Source organism: Phyllopteryx taeniolatus, chromosome 6, assembly GCF_024500385.1.
Source record: "Phyllopteryx taeniolatus isolate TA_2022b chromosome 6, UOR_Ptae_1.2, whole genome shotgun sequence".
Lineage (NCBI taxonomy): Eukaryota > Metazoa > Chordata > Actinopteri > Syngnathiformes > Syngnathidae > Phyllopteryx > Phyllopteryx taeniolatus.
Genome location: NC_084507.1, coordinates 9,883,609 through 9,902,630, shown reverse-complemented (window position 1 = coordinate 9,902,630; position 19,022 = coordinate 9,883,609). Strand labels below are relative to the sequence as shown.

Sequence of the window (19,022 nt, the reverse complement as noted above, 5' to 3'; positions counted from 1 at the left end):
CACATACAGTACATCCAACTCCCACATATTCGGGACTAGTTGAATAAAGAAAACATGGCTTTTATACAATTTCTTGCTTCTCTACAATTATAGAAGCAAGAGATTTATTTTCAGTAACTCGGTAATGTTTGTTTGCCTTTTCTACAAACACTTCATATTTCATCACTTCCAACTTTATTTTGTGCTTGTGGTGCTCTCCCTAATTTTTCATTTTGAAAACCATCAGAGCTACCCAGAACACAAAACCCTCTTTTAAATCCGACTGTCTCCATCACTTGTTCACCTGGTGCCAATTTCTGTCTACTGTAAATATAAACAGTATGTACAGTATTATTCTTCTTTTACTTTTGGCATGTCATCCTTTTCCATGTAAGCTCCCGTATCCTGCTGTCTAACACCAACTGCCCTCATGTCTTCCCTCACGACATCCATCAACCTTCTCTTTGATCTTCATCTAGCTCTCTTTCCTGGCAGCTCCATCCTCATCATCCTTCGACCAATATACTCACTATTTCTCCTCTGGACATGTCCAAACCATCGAAGTCTGCTAACTTTGTCTCCAAAACATCGAATCTTGGCTGTCCCTCTGATGAGCTCATTTTTATCCAACCTGGTCACTCCGAGAGCAAACCTCAACATCTTCATTTCCACCACCTCCAGCTCTGCTTCCTGTTGTCTCTTCAGTGCCACTGTCTCTAATCCGCACATCATGGCTGGCCTCACCACTGTTTTATAAACTTTGACCTTCATCCTAGCAGAGACTCTTCTGTCACATAACACACCTCACACCTTCCTCCACCCGTTCCAACCTGCTTGGACCCGTTTCTTCACTTCCTTACCATACTCACCATTGCTCTGGACTGTTAACCCCAAGTATTTAAAGTCCTCCACCCTTGCTATCGCTTCTCCCTGTAGCCTCACTCTTCCCCCACCACCCCTCTCATTCATGCACATATATTCTGTCTTACTTTGGCTAATCTACATTCCTCTGTTTTCCAGTGCATGCCTCCATCTTTCTAACTGTTCCTCCACCTGCTCCCTGCTTTCACTGCAGATCACAATATCATCTGCAAACATCATGGTCCACGGGGATTCCACTCTAACCTCATCTGTCAGCCTATCCATCACCACTGCAAACAGGAAGGGGCTCAGGGCTGATCCCTGATGCAGTCCCACTTCCACCTTAAATTCGTCTGTCACACCTACAGCACACCTCACCGTTGTTCTGCTGCCCTCGTACATGTCCTGTATCATTCTAACATATTTCTCTGCCACTCCAGACTTCCGCATGCAGTACCACAGTTCCTCTCTCTGTCATAGGCTTTTTCTAGATCTACAAAGACACAATGTAGCTCCTTCTGACCTTCTCTGTACTTTTCCATCAACATCCTCAAGGCAAATAATGCATCTGTGGTACTCTTTCTCGGCATGAAACCATACTGTTGCTTGCAAATACTCACTTCTGTCCTGAGTCTAGCCTCCACTACTCTTTCCCATAAGATTGTGTGGCTCATCAACTTTATTCCTCTATAGTTCCCACAGCTCTGCACATCACCCTTGTTCTTAAAAATGGGCACCAGCACACTTTTCCTCCATTCCTCGGGCATCTTCTCACACGCTAGAATTCTATTGAACAAGCTGGTCAAAAACTCCACAGCCACCTCTCCTAGATGCTTCCATACCTCCACAGGAATGTCATCAGGACCAACTGCCTTTCCATTTTTCATCCTCTTTAATGCCTTTCTAACTTCCCCCTTACTAATCATTGCCACTTCCTGGTCCACCACACTTGCCTCTTCTACTCTCCCTTCTCTCTCATTTTCCTCATTCATCAACTCCTCGAAGTATTCTTTCCATCTAGCTAGCACACTGCTGGCACCAGTCAACTTAATCACCCTAACCTGCTGCACATCCTTCCCATCTCTATCCCTCTGTCTGGCCAGCCTGTATAGATCCTTTTCTCCTTCTTTAGTGTCCAACCTGGCATACATGTCATCATATGCCTCTTGTTTGGCCTTTGCCACCTCTACCTTTGCCCTGTGTCCCATCTCAATGTATTCCTTTCGCCTCTCCTCAGTCCTCTCAGTGTCCCACTTCTTCTTAGCTAACCTTTTTTCTTGTATGATTTCCTGTACTGTGAGGTTCCACCACCAAGTCTCCTTCTCTCCTTTCCTGCCAGAAGATACACCAAGTACTCCTGCCTGCCTCTCTGATCAGTATGGCTGTAGTGGTCCACTCTTCTGGAAGCTCCTCCTGTCCACCTGGAGCCTGTTTCAGCTCTTCCCGAAAAGCCGCACAACACTCTTCCTTTCTCAGCTATATATATATATATATGCATTTCCGAGTTGCGCTTGAATGCACCATATGCAGTGGCTCACACACAAACAATCAGACCGATCAAATGTTGGACGAAAAGGCCGTGTAAGTTGACTAACTCTTTTACACGTTAATGTAGACAATGTATGACAAATTAATCGGTCATGTTAACGATAGGAGGGATAATGTGGAGTGAGTCTGCGTTTGTGAACAGTCGAACGGCAAGGACATGTCTGTGTGACTCAGTGGTCTGAGGATTTGAAATCATAGTTTTTATTCAAAAAGTGGTTCCTTGCCACTTCTTTTCCTTCTTCTGTAATTATTGGACAGTTACTTATCTGGCCAGTTGTGATTTAACTTCATTGTATTTTAACTCAATACAAGTGGTGCAATTTTCATTAATGCATTTTCCTTTTATGATGATTGGTAAATTCAGTCGCGATCAGGTGTGTTATGAATGTATTGTTGTGATATTTTATTTACTGTCCTGCAGAAGGTGCTTCATTAATTTGTCTAACTTTACACCGTAAAAAACTAAATCTACTGTATATAATTACAAAGTAAATGAGAGAAGGGATGCTGTGCTGTGGATGGCGAAAGTGAGGTAGACCACTTTCTAAAATCAATTTCTCAATTCTGTTTCATTGAACACAAAACCATCCATCCATTATCTGAGCCGCTTCTCCTCACTAGGGTCGCGGGCATGCTGGAGCCTATCCCAGCTGTCATCGGGCAGGAGGCGGGGTACACCCTGAACTGGTTGCCAGCCAATCGCAGGGCACATAGAAACAAACAACCATTCGCACTCACAGTCATGCCTACGGGCAATTTAGAGTCTCCAATTAATGCATGTTTTTGGGATGTGGGAGGAAACCGGAGTGCCCGGAGAAAACCCACGCAGGCACGGGGAGAACATGCAAACTCCACACAGGCGGGGACGGGGATTAAACCCCGCACCTCAGAACTGTGAGGCTGACGCTCTAACCCGTCGCCCACCGTGCCGCCGAAAACAAAACCAGTTCTAGAGAATAAATCCTCTAACATGTACAGAGCTCCAGTTATGACGTGGACATTTTGTTTTGGCCACAATATAGTTGTTTCATGCACACAAAATGCTAATATATGTCCACAAAGTAGGTGTAATTTGCACACAAAATACTAATTTGTGGGTTTGTTATCATTCCAATTAACAACTAAGCAAATCGTGCGCATCTTTGCTAGAAAAGGCTTGGCTTGAAGGCAAGTGTCTTTTCTTATTCTGTTTCATGACTAGCCTGCAATGCTTTGCTAAAGCATTTCAAACTCTTGCTCCATGTGCCCCGCTTTTAATTTTGAGCACCTGCCCCTCCAAAGGTCTCTGTACACCCATGAATAACAAATGCTTTGACCTTGACAAAAAAGTAAACCTCATGAAATTTGGTTGAAAAATAAGCAATTTCTTATTCATCTTCAATGTACATGCATTGCCTTGGATAGGAACTTTGCCCCCGCTAACATACTTCTTTTTTAGATGCTCGTGTATCACACTATCGTGCTGCCATGAAAGGCGCATTCGGTCTCACAGGTTTGGAATCGCATTCCTCTTAAGTATTTGGGCTCAAATGCTTAATCTTCTGAACACTGTTGCTAACGGACGTATTGCACCACTGACCCGCAAGACCACTATTGCGTATGTGCAACGTCATAAAAGACCCCGGATAATCACTACCGTGGATAATCACTACTGCGCATGTGCGTCACGCCACCAGCAGACTGTGCATAGTGCATTACTTTTCAAACCAAATCTTACTAAATTCTCTTGAGAACAAGCTCTGAGCTGTCATTCTTCGTGGCTGCCTCCGCTTGTTTCTGCAGGTCCAGGGCCTTGGAGGTGGTGGACCATGACAGAGTGACGAGTGCCCATGCTTGCTGTGGCTCCAAAGAGTAATTAATTCCAGCAAACGACCGCCACGTCTGTCGGTTTTTATAAACGAGGGTTTACACTCTATGCACAATTTAACCACTCCACTGAGCCTGGCTTGACAGAGACAAGTTAGAAGAAGGGAGCGAGAGCGAGGGGATGGAGAGCATGCATCTTGTTGACTGATGAGAGATTCAATCAATAAGTAAGCCCATTTACTCTCACAAAGCTCACTGAGCATCCATATCCATAGCGTTAATTCTCCGTCGGCCTACGCAGCTGCTCACCACAAAAAAAATAATCAAAAAATAAAAATTACAACTCATGAAAGATTTTATCTCATCAGGTCACATCAAATGCCAGTATCATTACAGCTAATTATGTTGAGCATTGTCATGGTAGAAAGTGTGCAGGTTTTTTTCTCTTGATTCTAACTTAAATTCATATCTAGAAAATCTGCTCTGCATTAAGTTCTGGCTACATCGCACATGCAAGCTTCTAATTGCATTCTCCTTAATGTTATTGCCAATACTTGGATGAATCCGCCTGATTCAACATGGCCTTCCTCTGGCATAAGATTTAAGAACTGAACTGATCTGTTTAACTGAAATGAGTAGGATTGAAGTTTTGTATGTTGACACATAAAGATGAATTTGGAAACATTTGTGTGTTTTTTTAAAGTTTCACATGCTATTATGTCAAAACATTCCTATTCACACACATCCATGAACTTTTAAATGATGATCTCGTGGAGAATTTTTTTTTCGTCAGTCAAAAAAAAAATACATAAAACCATAGCAATCATAAAACTAAATCTAATCTAACCTACTGTATATACCTTAGATTTATGTCTTGTCCTAAGGGCAGCACTAAGTCAACTCTGTTTCGTTATCACACTGTAACTCCGCTTCATGTTCTACAGTAACATTCCCATTTTCTCCACTCAGAATTTCCAAACGCCAATAATTATGGAGCCGTACCGCAGTCACACTGCGTGTGGTCAGCCAAGTTGAGTGAAAAACATTGTTTGCCTCGAATGCTAGCAACCTGCCAGACTAATAGCTTTATACTTCTCCCCTCCTGCTTTCTTCCCCCCGCCACAGTGAGTGACACGGAGGGCCTCTCTGTCAGTTCTCACAGCGAGACATACACTATATTGCCAAAAATATTCACTCACCTGCCTCACGTATGATTTTAAGTGATAGTCCATTATAAATCCATATGGGTTTAATATGATGTTGATCTACCCTTTGCAGCTGTAACACCTTCAACTCTTTTGGGGAGGCTTTCAACAAGGTTTAGGAGTTAGTTCATTGGAATGTTTGCCTATTCTTCCAGGAACATAATTGTGAGCTCACACACTGATGTTGAACGATAAGGCCTGGCTCACTGTCCACTCGAAATCAACCCCAAGGTGTTCTATCGGATTGAGGGGAGGACTCAGTGTCTCAAGGTCAGTCAAGTTCATCCAGACCAAACTCTCATCCATGTCTTTATTAGACTTTACACCGATCTGATCGGCTTGATTGGTATCGGCCAATTATTAGCATTTTATACTGATCGGCTGATCGTCTTTTTCATAATTCGCCGATCCGATCAATGACGTCATTTATTGGCTCCGGAAAAGACATTTACTCCACGTTGCCATTGTGTACAGTATAGTTGAATCCAAACGCAAGTTTATTTTTAGCCTTGTTGAGTGTCTTTTGACGTAGTACTGTAAATTTCTGACAACCAATAAAGTTATTTAAAAAAAAAAAAACATGTCGGCAGTGTGGGAAAGACAATACGTCTGAGACATAGAACATGTAATGCCTGGATCAGACTACAAGACAAATTTGGTCTTTCACGCAAAATGGGGAAAAACGTGTGTTGGTGCTAATCGGTGCTCGGGAGAGGACTTTAATTCAAGGCTATCTTGAGGTATGTTCACGTACTTTTAATACGATACAGCTCGCAAGCAGGTAACAAAACGTTATGTAGCCTTGCAAGCTAGTGCTAGGACTAACAGTTGTATGTAAACATGCCAGCGTTCTGTCGAATCATGCTCTAAAGTTTGGGTGTATGTGAAGTAATTTAATTAGAATAAAGTAATTTAATTACAGTAAGTTAGCGCCCATTATTTCTGTCATGTTGTAATGTTGGTTTGACCTGACTGATTAGAATACATGACCTGAATAGAGGATACTTTTGAAGATATTCAGTATCCAGTACACAACTATATACAGTACGTGAACAAGTAATTTAAATAGATACATTGCTCCATCTTGTGATTGGATTGGTGATTGGTTATCGTTTTTATAAACTCGATGATCGGTGATCGGCCCCAAAAATCCTGATCGTGTAAAGCCTAGTCTTTATGGACCTCGCTTTGTGCACTGGTGCACAGAAATGTTGGAACAGGAAGAGGTAATCGCCAAACTGTTTGACTGTCTAAAATCTCTTGGTATTCTGAAGCATTCAGAGTTCCTTTCACTGGACCTCAGGGGCTAACATTTTGCACGTTTCCAACTTTGTTGAAACAGTGTGGAGGTGGCCCCTTCCTATTCCAACATTACATATCTGCATCAGTGCACAAATACATGTTCATAAAAACATGGGTGAGAGAGTTTGATGTGGATGAACCTGACTGGCCTGCATGATCCTGACCTCAACCCTATAGAACACATTTGGATGAATTAGAGTGGAGACTGAGAGCCAGGCCTTCTCATCCAACATTACCGTGTAACCTCACAAATGCACTTCTTGAAAAATTGTCATAAATTCCCATAAACACACTATAAACCTTTTGGAAATCCTTCTCAGAAGAGTTTAAGCTGTAACAATTAAACCTCATAGATTAAGAATGGGATGTCGAATACCTTTGGCAATATAGTGTACATTTCAATGTGACACGAATGTATGACAGTAGCCTTCTTGGCTTTTGCAGGATTGTGTGACAGCCACAACCCGTGACAGAGTAAATGGCAAGACTAACTATTCTATGCAACTGTACAAGACAGACCCGAGCATGACGAGCCTGCAGCAAGTGTTTCCATAGCTACAACTGGGCCAAGGGATTTGTTTGCTGTTCAGAATGTGAGACGAAGAGAATGACTAATTATCTGATACACTGTATGCTGAGCTGTCTTTTTTTATACTTGCAATCTAGATCACATGTCTGAAAGTGAAGGCCCAGAGTCCAGGTCACATAAATTTTTGTGGTACACTAAAGGCGCTTACATACTGCACTTACACTTACACTGCTGGGTAGGGCGCAGGACGGCGTAGGAATGACAGTGGCTCGGCGCAAGCTTTGCCATATGTATTTGTCGCTAGTTGCTAAGTGACCATACAGGAAGTAGCCTTGCCCCCTTTCCCCCTGGTTTTGATGTATATTACGCTGTGGCTCGGGAATATTACGATATATAATCGTATGGTATTGGATTGGAACCAAAAGCAGACTGAGGCGGAGGGAGAAGAGGAGAATGGTTTATTAGAAGTATGTCAAGGTTATTATTTCTAATGTGTGAGGGAAATCCGAAGTAGCAAGGAACTGACAGGAGGCGGGCGCGTGGGCAGGTGGACGAGCTTGACGGCGTGTTTGAAGCGGGCAGCGAAGCGGTAGACAGGGGAGGAATACTGGAAGCAGAGAAGAACACAAGAGAATAAGTACTAGTACGGGAGGAGTACTCTCGAGAGTCGGCCTGTGTACCACGAATGGGTGGGAATACTCTGGCGCTGGATCCCTGGATCAGGCAGGCTTAAATACAGGCAGTGATGAGTGCTGATTGGGAACAGGTGCACGGACAAGCAGGTGAGGATTGCTGGAGAAAGCGAGAGAATGAGAGGGAGGGGGGCGCCCCCCCCCCCCCCCAAGCTCCCTCAATGGATATCCTTCCAGACTTCTCTGAGTGGGCCGCATAAAAAAATCCCTAATCAACGAGTTATCTAATATCAGCTTGCGAGAGATCCAGACACGCTCCTCCGGACCATACCCCTCCCAGTCCACAAGGAACGGAAAGGCCCTGCCGCACATCAAGGAGGCGTGACACAGTGAAAGCAGGATGGTCGTCGATGATGCGGGGGGAGCAGGTACAGTCGGAGGGCTAAGGGTACTGGTGGAGACAGGCTTGAGCAGAGAAACATAAAATGTCAGATGGATCGACGGTAGAAGTTAGCCCAGAAAATGTTGCAGCTCTTTGCGGGTGGAGTGAATGGGCCAGTCAACGACTGCTTGAATTTTTGCCAGGTCCGGTTGTAATTGTCCTTTGGCTATGATTTATCCTAGGAAGTGTACATTTCCCAGTTTCACAAAGAGGCGGTTCTCTAGGAGACACTGAAGGGCTTGACGGACATGTTGGCGGTGTTCTTAGGGAGAGCGGGAGAAGATTAGGATATCGTCTAGATAGACAGAAACGAACTGGTTCAGCATATCACGGAGGACTTCGTTGATGAAGGTTTGAAACACTGTTGGTTAACCCAAAGGGCTTGACAAGATATTCGAAGTGTCCGAGGGGGACATTCCACAAAGGGTTAAGGAAAGCTGGTATAAAGGTTAAAATACTATCGCTGGTTAGAAGATTTGACATTCCGGAGAAAAATAACCGAAACGGTGATTGGCCGAAGACGAGATCCATGTATCGCCGATTGATTGCTATTCCTTACAGTTCCCCGATGTCTGTCACAGCTAATTTGAAATTGAATTTGTAGAACTGAATCTGAAATAATTAAACTGAATGTGAAAATATATAATTTGAATTTTCTTTCAAGTTTATTGGACTTCAGTTTCAAACTAATAAATTAAATTTCAAATTATACAATTCCGAATCAGTTTTTAAAGGCAATGTTTCAAATTAAACAATACCAATTCAAATTATGTTTTTCAAATTCAGTTTGTAAATGCAATTATTCAAGTGTAGAAATTCAAATTCAAATATAAATGATTCAAATTCAGTTCCTGCTGGCACATATTTCAGCCCATAAGGGGGCAGTTTTTATTTCAAGCTAAAATGTTCATTGTTCAAATTGATAAAAGCACACAAGACCAATTTCAAAAAACCTGTACATCCAATGTAATGGAGATCTTTCATCACTTTTTTTTTTTTTTTTTTTTAACCACGATATACAGTATTACATCTGCCTTGTTTCTCAAAGCTCAAGAGACTCAAGAGACTGCAATAATAATTGAGTCCTCGATTTTCTCCTTCATGCCATTTTCACTGTGGAATGCCACCAAATTATCTTGATGTTTTCACTCTGAAATCTTCCCTATTTGATGTGCAGAGATGTTGTCACACCATGCTGCGCCGGATTTGAAAATTTTTCACACCGCCAACCTCCATGGCACAGCATTGCACCCTTGTGCCGTGGCAGCACATAGACAATAAATGGACTGGTCAACGGTGTGCTGCTCTGAAGTGTATTGTAAAGAGGCCTTAAAGAAAATAAAGTGTGTCTAGATTAACTTCGCTACATGCTAAAATAATTTGCTCTTTTCATTTTGGCTAAGATTTTTTACCAAAATAGCAAATTTTCTTCAATTTTTGCCGATATTACAAGCATTTTTTCTTAACCAAATCCCTTAATATTGATTAAACAATTGTATTTGATTTATATTTGGTTGCCACTATTTTGATTTTATTATTGTGTTCATGTAATAACATGTTGAGGTGATTATTGATTTTCAGTACGATGGCCTTCGGGAGGAAACGATAACTATGATGTTGCTAGTGATGAAAATGAGTTTGACTCCCCTGTATGGAGCACCAAGCAATGATGCTGAGGGTGCAATGGAGGCCAACCAGCTGCAATGCCTTCTATTTGCCCCCCACTTAAAACACCATTCTCATTTATTGTCACACATACAAAGCACAAACTTAAACTCAGTAGGCTTCGTCAGTCGTCATTATGCGTCATTATACGTTAGTATAATCAAGTCAGCAAAATCTGTTTACCACTCAGATACATGAGTTTGATTTAAGAGAACCCAGCTGGTAGAAGAAGGTGGAGGAGAGAAGGAGAAGAGGTGTGTGTGTGTGTGTGAGAGAGAGAGCAAGAGAGAGAGAGAGAGAGAGAGAGAGAGGACAGTGAGAGTTCGTGACAATCTCTAATAAACTAAATGAAACCTTTAATTGGGATATTTATGGCAACGTAGACAGGACCACACCACGATCAATCAGCGGAATTGCAGTTCAACCATAATGACAAACTACAAAAAGACATAAAAACATCCAATAACAATCACAACACCTGCACCATATTACTGTCATGCACAAACATTGACTGGTCACTAACATTTATCTAAGACACACAATAATGTGGAAGGGCCAAATAGGATTGTGTTGTAATTTGTCTGCATGTTATCTACTCTAAGGCGTAACTGGCATTAATGTCTGTATATCTTTGCTGTCCAATGTCAACCTTAATCAATCCTATGTCCAGTTACCTTATTCTCAAAGTATTCATTAAAATACAGAACCAATTGTTGTTGGACAGATTCAGTATCAGAAATGTAAAGCTATCTTTTCAAAGCCATTACTGTGTGTTGTACATATTTAACATTTTTAAACTGTGTCCAGTTAAGCCCCAAATTATACATACCCAGATAAAATTTGTAGCAAATTAGTATTTGGTGAATAAGTATCTTTTAACTGGCAAGCAAAGTGGAAAAATAAAGTGTACGACATTCTGCTGAAATACTGTGTATATATTTTATATATATATTTATATTCTTTTTATTTTATTTTTTTTACATCTTGAAAATAACGTTCCATGTCTAAAACTATTCATGCCCTTTCTCAAAACAGACATACCTAATGTTCTAAATATATTTATTCGTGGATAATCAGCTTGATCAGGGGTCCCCATCCACTGGGCAGCAGCACATTTGGTACCAAGTCACAAAGAAAGGAGAAAAATAAATGCAATCGTAACTTTGACCAAAAAAAAAAAAAACAGGACTTTTGTCCTTAATGTGCAAACAAAAGCACAAAACACAGTATGACAGGAATGTTGGTGAAAGGACATTGATAACTTTGCATTGCTAGCAGCGCCGGCTGACTATACTACAGGTATATTAACAAAATATGTTATCTAGTGGCGGCACGGTGGCTCACAGTTCTGAGGACCCGGGTTCAAATCCGGCCTCGCCTGTGTGGAGTCTGCATGTTTTCCCTTTGGCTGCGTGGGTTTTCTCCGGGTACTCTGGTTTCCTCCCACATCCCAAAAACATGCACGGTAGATTAATTGAAAATGCAAAATTTACCGTAAGTGTGAATGTGAGGATGAATGGTTGTTTGTTGATATGTGCCCTTTGATTGGCTGGTGATCAGTTCAGGGTGTACCCTCTCACCCAGAGTCAGCTGGGATAGGCTCCATCTTGCCCGCGACCCTAGTGAGGATAAGTGGTACGGAAAATGGATGGATGGATGTTATTTAGTTTTGTCTCACAAAACAAAATAAATTCAATATTATGACAGTGTGGTCGTTCAGTGTTTTAACTAAACATTCTGATACAAATAATAATTTTCCTAACAAAGAACACATTTTCATTTTTTCATTTACGGAGTGTCCTTGAATGCACCTCGTGAATGTAAACGAATGGCGGCCGCACTGAATCGGTTGCCAAATGCGGCATTTATCCCCAGACATCTGAAGGCTCGTATATAGTGTGTTCAGACATGTTTAGTCCTGGATTTCCCGAACAAAACCTGGCACTTTTTAATAAAAATGAACAACGCATTCTCAATAATGTTCATCAGGCAGAAATGAACTAAGTTCACTTCACGTTCACCCACAATATTAACTAGTTCATGAACTTTTGTTCATTTAACTCATAGAGGTACAAAACTGCGTATGAGAGGTGTAGGACAGTCGCGAGGTGTGCTGTGCGTGTGGCAGAGGAGTTAAGGATGGATACGGGACTGCATAAAGGAGTCAGCTCTGAGCCTCTTCCTGTTTGCAATCCTGGTGGATAGGCTGACAGATGTAGTGTATTCAATTAAATATAGGTTGAACATGATTTGCAAATCATTGTATTCTGTTTTTATTTATGTTTAACACAACGTCCCAACTTCATTGGAATTGGGGTTGTCGAAAAGTGGAGGCGTGAACTGCAAAGGAGAGGAATGAAGATAAGCAGAAGTCAGAGCGAATCCATGCGCATGAATGAGAGGGGTGTAGAAGGGGACATTTTGTATTTGCACAAACTAGAACAATTCCCAGGTGTCTTAATATAATGTCTTTTTCCACTCTCTTAATACAGCTCTGTTGAAATCAGCTTGTTTGAAAATTAGCGCCTGCTAACCCTGCCGTCCTCTACTGCAGGTTGTTTTACGTCACATTTAATGGGTGGGCAAATATGTGTATATGAGAAAATGTCTGTTTTAGTTAAGAGTTTTAAGGGCTAATTCAGGTTTACGTTTTAGACTTTTTTTTACAATGTTTAAGATCATGGAAACCCTGATCAATTACACTGTCTTTAACAAAAATGTTACCTTTGTCACTCATCAGCTCCAAACATTACATTTAATGTATAAGGTTGTATTTACAGTGCTTTTAGACTCTTCAAACTTATAGAAGAAAAAAATAATGCTGGAAGCTGATGTATGCCTTTGACAGCCAATGGAGATACAGATTAAACAATGTAATTAAAAACTGTTTTAAGTCGTGAAGGTTTGAAGTGTCGACATAAAGTGAATTTACTGGGTTGTCATAAGATAGATAAAGATCTGTAGCACACTGTCTATGAAGACAATCAGCAAAGATATGTTTTTTTTTTTTTCCAAATAGAGCAAACTCCGTTTCACATATTGTGCTGTTTTACAAATAAATACGGGGCGGGGGGGAGGCCAACCAATGTATTCTTCTGCAACGTTGTGACAAAGCTATCAGCATGATGGCAGGATACAGTCTAACCTTCCTCCCTTGTCCCCAAGGCACCTGACAGGCCTGGCTAAGCTCACAATCAGCCATTACTTCTCCTATAGCCTTCCTGGTCCATTAAACTCAACAAGCTTAAGTCAATGGCCTTCATCCCTCACAGCGATGTCGACTGCTTCATACTCGGGTGGCTTTAAATGCGAGGAGCAATAGTGGGGGCCAGCATCTCCCTTGTTAACACAAAAATATGTCATGCATTGCCCTTGTTAACTTTAAAAGAAAAATTGGCAAAAACAATATTTTAGCTCCTACACTGTCCCTGATGAGAACTAAAACTATTGCTTCCTTGTGAAGGTGGGGTTGGGGGGGCGGCAGTGAAAAGGAGTTATTAAGTTATATGTTTTTTTTCCCCACTGGGTCACTTAATCGTAATTTTAATATGCAACTAAGATGCAAACCTTGTACTGTGCCAGCAATTATTGATTACATCAGCAAGCCATTGTTAAAATGTTTGATCGTGGAGTCTTATTGCCCAGTTTTTTGTTTTTGTTTTAATTTTTTCTCTTTATCACAAAGGATTTACGCTTCAAAAACTTTTTGGGGTAAAACTTGCAAATAGAAGCCGTTCAATTAGAAAACACAATAGTCTGAGGTACATGTGGAGAATGTGTATCTAAGACAATGATAAATATTTAATTGAGTCGAATGAAAATAGTCCCTTTTTTAATTAAACTGGGTAGGTTTTCCCTTCTGGCCATTCAAGACAGCATTAGCCAATATGATCCTTTCCTCTTTAAGCTAATAAACTTAATTATAACGAGCATGTCAACATGTTTGGCATACCCATTAAAAAGACAAAAGAGGAAGGGACATAATTGCTTGGGAATTTTATGTTTCTTTCCATAAATAGGCCTGTGTGAAAGGGTATTCGATTATTAAAAGTTTAAAATCACATGATAATTGTTGGTCATCAGGATAAAAAACACCTTGTCTAATCAGCATAATCTTGAACCGCTAGATCACAAGTACATTAAATCTAGTAATAATGAAAGGCTGTTTGTGTTTTCTTTTTTTTAAGGAATTTATTTAAACGCAATTACTGCGTTACATTCGTTATATGTTGTAACCACACTTTTGGTTACTAATGATCTTTTACTCTGTATTACTAATTATATGGCTTTACTGTTATTTAATTACAGTACATTATTTTTGTTTATGAATCTCATATAATCCATTCAACAATTTTAATTACAGTATAATGAATAGTACACCCACTGTAGATTATTTTGTTAAACTACATCAGATCCCAAAAATAAATACACGAAAATAAATGTCAAACACCTGGCAACAATTATGCCAAATCCTTTTGCTGTGAAGTAACTGAAATGAAGTATAGCATACTTCAACCACAGACATTTGCTTTCCTTTTTGTTGTGTTCAATGACAAGTAAACGTACAACCCACAAGGGAGCACTACTGGACACGACTATCATCTACACAGGCTCAGCAGCAATAGAAATCTGATTAGCATGTATACTCTCATACACATATCCTAAACATGGTGACAAGGCCCATTTTCAAAATGCTCCACGTCAGGGTTTCCCACAATTTTTCAACATGCGAAAACCTTTTAACATGACCCACTCAAAATGATCTACCTACTATAAAAAGGCACATATAATACATTGAGAATTCTTTATATGTTGGTGGCGGCACGGTGGAGGACTGGTTAGCACGTCTGCATCACAGTTCTGAGGACCCGGGTACAAATCCGGCCTCGCCTGTGTGGAGTTTGCATGTTCTCCCCGTGCCTGAGTGGGTTTTTCTCCGGGCACGCCGGTTTCCTCCCACATCCCAAGAACATGCATGGCAGGTTAATTGAAAACTCTAAATTGCCCGTAAGTGTAAATGTGAGTATGAATGGTTGTTTATATGTGCCCTGCGATTGGCTGGCGACCAGTTCAGGGTGTACCCCGCCTATGCCCAGAGTCAGCTGTGATTGGCTCCAGCACCCCGGCGACCCTAGTGAGGATAAGCAGTAGTGAAGATGGATGAATAAATGAATATATGTTGGTGTACCTTGCAAAACTGCATGAAACCCCATATTGCACATTACAGCTAGTGTTTGTAACCCACTTAGCAGTATAAGTAAGATGACAGCATTAACGGTCTATAAATGAAAATTTGGCCAATGAGGCCTAGTATCAGAAGAAACCGGATTCTAATAGAGCCATGTACTTGAGTAACAATAATGACCCAAACACAATTAACAATTGTGTAGCAACACATATATTGTGACAACAAAATAAAAAGGAAAGAAACTAAAACAAGATGCAACAATAATATAGTTGGGTCTTGTTGTTGGGGCTTTTGGACATAATGAGCTTCATGTGTGCCGGAAAAGGCTGACGAACATAAAAAAATGGAACCGAATAATGAAGTCAAGTAGGTAGCACATTTCCTCATGTTGCGTTACTTTTTCTCTGTAAGTTCCAGAACTGTCCATGAGCCTTAGACTTCAGCTGAATGTCGGTATGTAGTGTGAGAATCTCATCCTTCCAATCCAGAGGAGTTGAGGTGAAACAGTGTTGCAATTTTTTATGTTTGTGAAACAACCTCAGCATCTTCCTGAAAAGTGTAGCACGTGAACAGCGAATGGCTCGAGCAAAGTCTTGAAAGTGTTTGTCAAACTCTGACAGACAATTGTCAGTCTGGTCTGTGTTGCATGCTGTGCACTGTCAAGCTACACACAACTTCCCTTGGGTCACTAGCTATGACGCGATGCTCTGGAAATTTGACAAATAATAGCGCTGGAGCTTTGAGGAGAGAAGTCAGCATCGTAGGTTTAATGAACAGCCTGAAGATGCCGCTCCACTTTTCCTTTCTGTTTCTTGTATTGATGGGACACTGGCAAATGAGACAAACACTTCGAAAACATTCTGGGGAAAAAAAAGTCCTCCTCCCACTCTGTATGGAAGTGGTAATTTTTTGACTTCTTACTTGGTGCCCCACTCATTTTTATACCCTTTCTTCAGTTTAGAGTAGACGAAATACTGTAAATTGGATGCTAAAAAGGCAACTCACTGGGTCACTAGAGTTTTGCTGAACGTAGTGACATTGAATGCGCATGTGGGTTGACCCGAGCATCAAATAAGGTCAGATGTCTGACTGGCTGCCCTGTACGTCAATCAAGTGACACATTTCATAGTGAGGATGGATGACAGGGTGACGATTGACCTATTGGGCACCCCTGCTCTACGTCTTCAATGCCGTTTTTGCTGGAATAGCATAGAAGGTGTAGAAGGGTTGTGTTTTGTCTATGGGTGTCCACACTTTCACCATGTTTTATTTTTTTGTCTACTATTTAGTTTTGTTTGAAGTGACAGAGCTAAATTACTTTTCAACTTTATCTGGGTTTGAGTAGTGTAGAAAAAAAGGCAACACTTACTTTCAATTATCGTTGATCCATGCATGCAACATTAACACAAACACTTTTTGTTATCAATTTAAATAGTATCACTGCAAGGTATTGTACAGTGGTTTGTCTTTTGGAAGTCTGTTGACCAATTACCTGTAGTATCTCAACACAACTTTTAACATTCTTGTCTTGAGTAAAAACAGAGCAGTCTACTTCAGCAATCATAAAATAAAAATGAGGTGAGGCTGGGGGACACCACCTCAACACACCTGACTGTCAAACTCCTGAAGTTTTCAGATGACACCACAGTCATTGGCCTCATCAAAGACAGTGACCAGTCTGTGTATCGACAGGAAGTGGAGCAGCTGGAGCTTTGGTGCAGCCAACACAACCTGTAGCTGAACACGCTCAAGACTGTAGAGGTGATCGTGGACTTCAGAAAACATCCTTCGCCAGAGGTAACTGTCCAACTGCCCTGTGCCAACCGTCGAGACCTTCAAGTTCCTGGGAATTACAGTCTCTCAGGATCTGAAGTGGGAGACCAACATCAACTCCATCCTCAAAAAGGCCCAGCAGAGGATGTATTTTTTACGGCTTCTGAGGTAGCACGGCCTGCCATAGGAGCTGTTGAAGCAGTTCTACACAGCAGTAATTGTATCAGTTCTGTGTTCATCCATCACAGTCCGGTTTGGTGCTGCCCCAAAGAAGGACAAAATTAGACTGCAACTGACAGTCAAGACTGCCAGAAAAAAAATATCGGTACCCACCTACCCAACATTGAGGACTTGCACACCGCCAGAACTAAGACAAGGGCATGCAAAATCCTCTTGGACCTTTCACATCCTGGTCGCCACCTATTTGAGCCCTTTCCCTCAGGTAGGCCTTATCGAAAAATCCATTCATCCATCCATGAATGTCTTCCGCTTATCCGAATTCGGGTCACGGGGGCAGTAGTTTTAACAGGGAAGCCCAGATTTCCCTCTGCGAAGCCACTTCGTATAGCTCTTCCGGGGGTTCCCGAGGCGTTTCCAGGGCAGTAATGAGACATAGTCTCTCCAGCGTGTCCTGGGTCGTCCCCGGGGTCTCCTCCCGATGGAACAACTAAACAGGTAGGCATCCTAATCAGATGCCCGAACCCCCTCATCTGGCTCCTCTACTCTGAGCCCCTCCTGGATGACTGATCTTCTCACCCTATCTCTAAAGGAGAGCCTGGACACCCAGCAGAGGAAATTCATTTCGGCCACTTGTATCCAGGATCTTGTTCTTTTGGTCATGACCCATACGACTTACTACCAGCAACGCAGACCAAACTCTGACACTGGTCATACAGGGACTGAACACCCCGTATCAGTGGGTTCGGTACCCCATATTCCCGAAGCACGACTCCCCGAGGGACACGGTCAAACGCCTTCTCCAAGTCCACAAAACACATGTTGACTAGTTGGGAAAACGCCCATGCACCCTCGAGGACGCTGCCGAGGGTGTAGAGCTGGTCCAATGTTCCACGTCCAGGACGAAAACCACACTGTTCCTCCTGAATCTTAGATTAGACTTCCCGACAAACCCTCCTCTCCAGCACCCCTGAATAGACCTTACCAGGAAGACTGAGGAGTGTGATCCCCCTGTAGTTGGAACATACCTCCGGCCCCCCTTTTTAAGAAGGGTGTCAACCAGGAAAACCCCACAACATCCAAAGCCTTTCGGAGCTCCGAGTGAATCTAATCCACCCCCAGAGTCTTGCCACCAAGGAGTTTTTTAACCACATCGGCAACCTAAACCCCAGAGGTAGGAGAGCCCCGCCTCAGAGATCCCAGACTTGTCATGAACGGAACAGAGGATAGGACCCAAAAATCCACGACTCCAAAACAAATGGACAGTTTCCAAAAAGAGAGGTTTAATAGACGGGCATAGGTCGGTACACAGGCAGGCAATCCAAGAAAGGCAACAGTATCCAAAAACATGAGGCAAAGAGGCAAGGTCGATAATCGGAACATGGTCAAGTCTTACTGTGAGTCTGTGACGTGGAAACAAGGAATGCTGGAACGCGACGACAAGGTACAACGAACTGGCAACGAGAGGGAATGAGACATGAGGTTAAATACAAGGGGTAATTAGGTTGAATGAGGCACAGGTGGTGAAGATGCTCACAGGAGCAGGTGTGTTTGAAACAGGGGGGAGGACAAAACCCGGAACACACACACGACAGTACCCCCCCTTTAACGGCCGGCCCCAGACGGCCCTGGAGCCCCTGGATGTGCAACGTGGAACTCCCGAATGAGCGAATCATCCATGATAAACGCAGACGGTACCCATGAACGTTCCTCAGGCCCATAGCCCTCCCAGTCCACCAGATATTGAAACCCCCTCCCCCTCCGACGAGACAACAACAGCCGCTTCACAGAGAAGACAGGGCCCCCATCCACAAACCGGGGGGGAGGAGGGGGTCTGGAAGGCGGGTAGGGTGACGTGAAAAGCAGGGTGGACCCGCATCGACCTTGGGAGCCTCAGCTTCACGGTGACAGGGTT

The 19,022-nt window shown here is 42.3% G+C and overlaps 1 long non-coding RNA gene across 1 annotated transcript in view; it reads right to left on the bottom strand.

Moving 5' to 3' along the window:
* Nucleotides 1-19,022, bottom strand: part of LOC133480118 (uncharacterized) — a 55,907-nt gene that overhangs the window by 3,959 nt on the left and 32,926 nt on the right. The gene's annotated exons all lie outside the window — the stretch shown is intronic.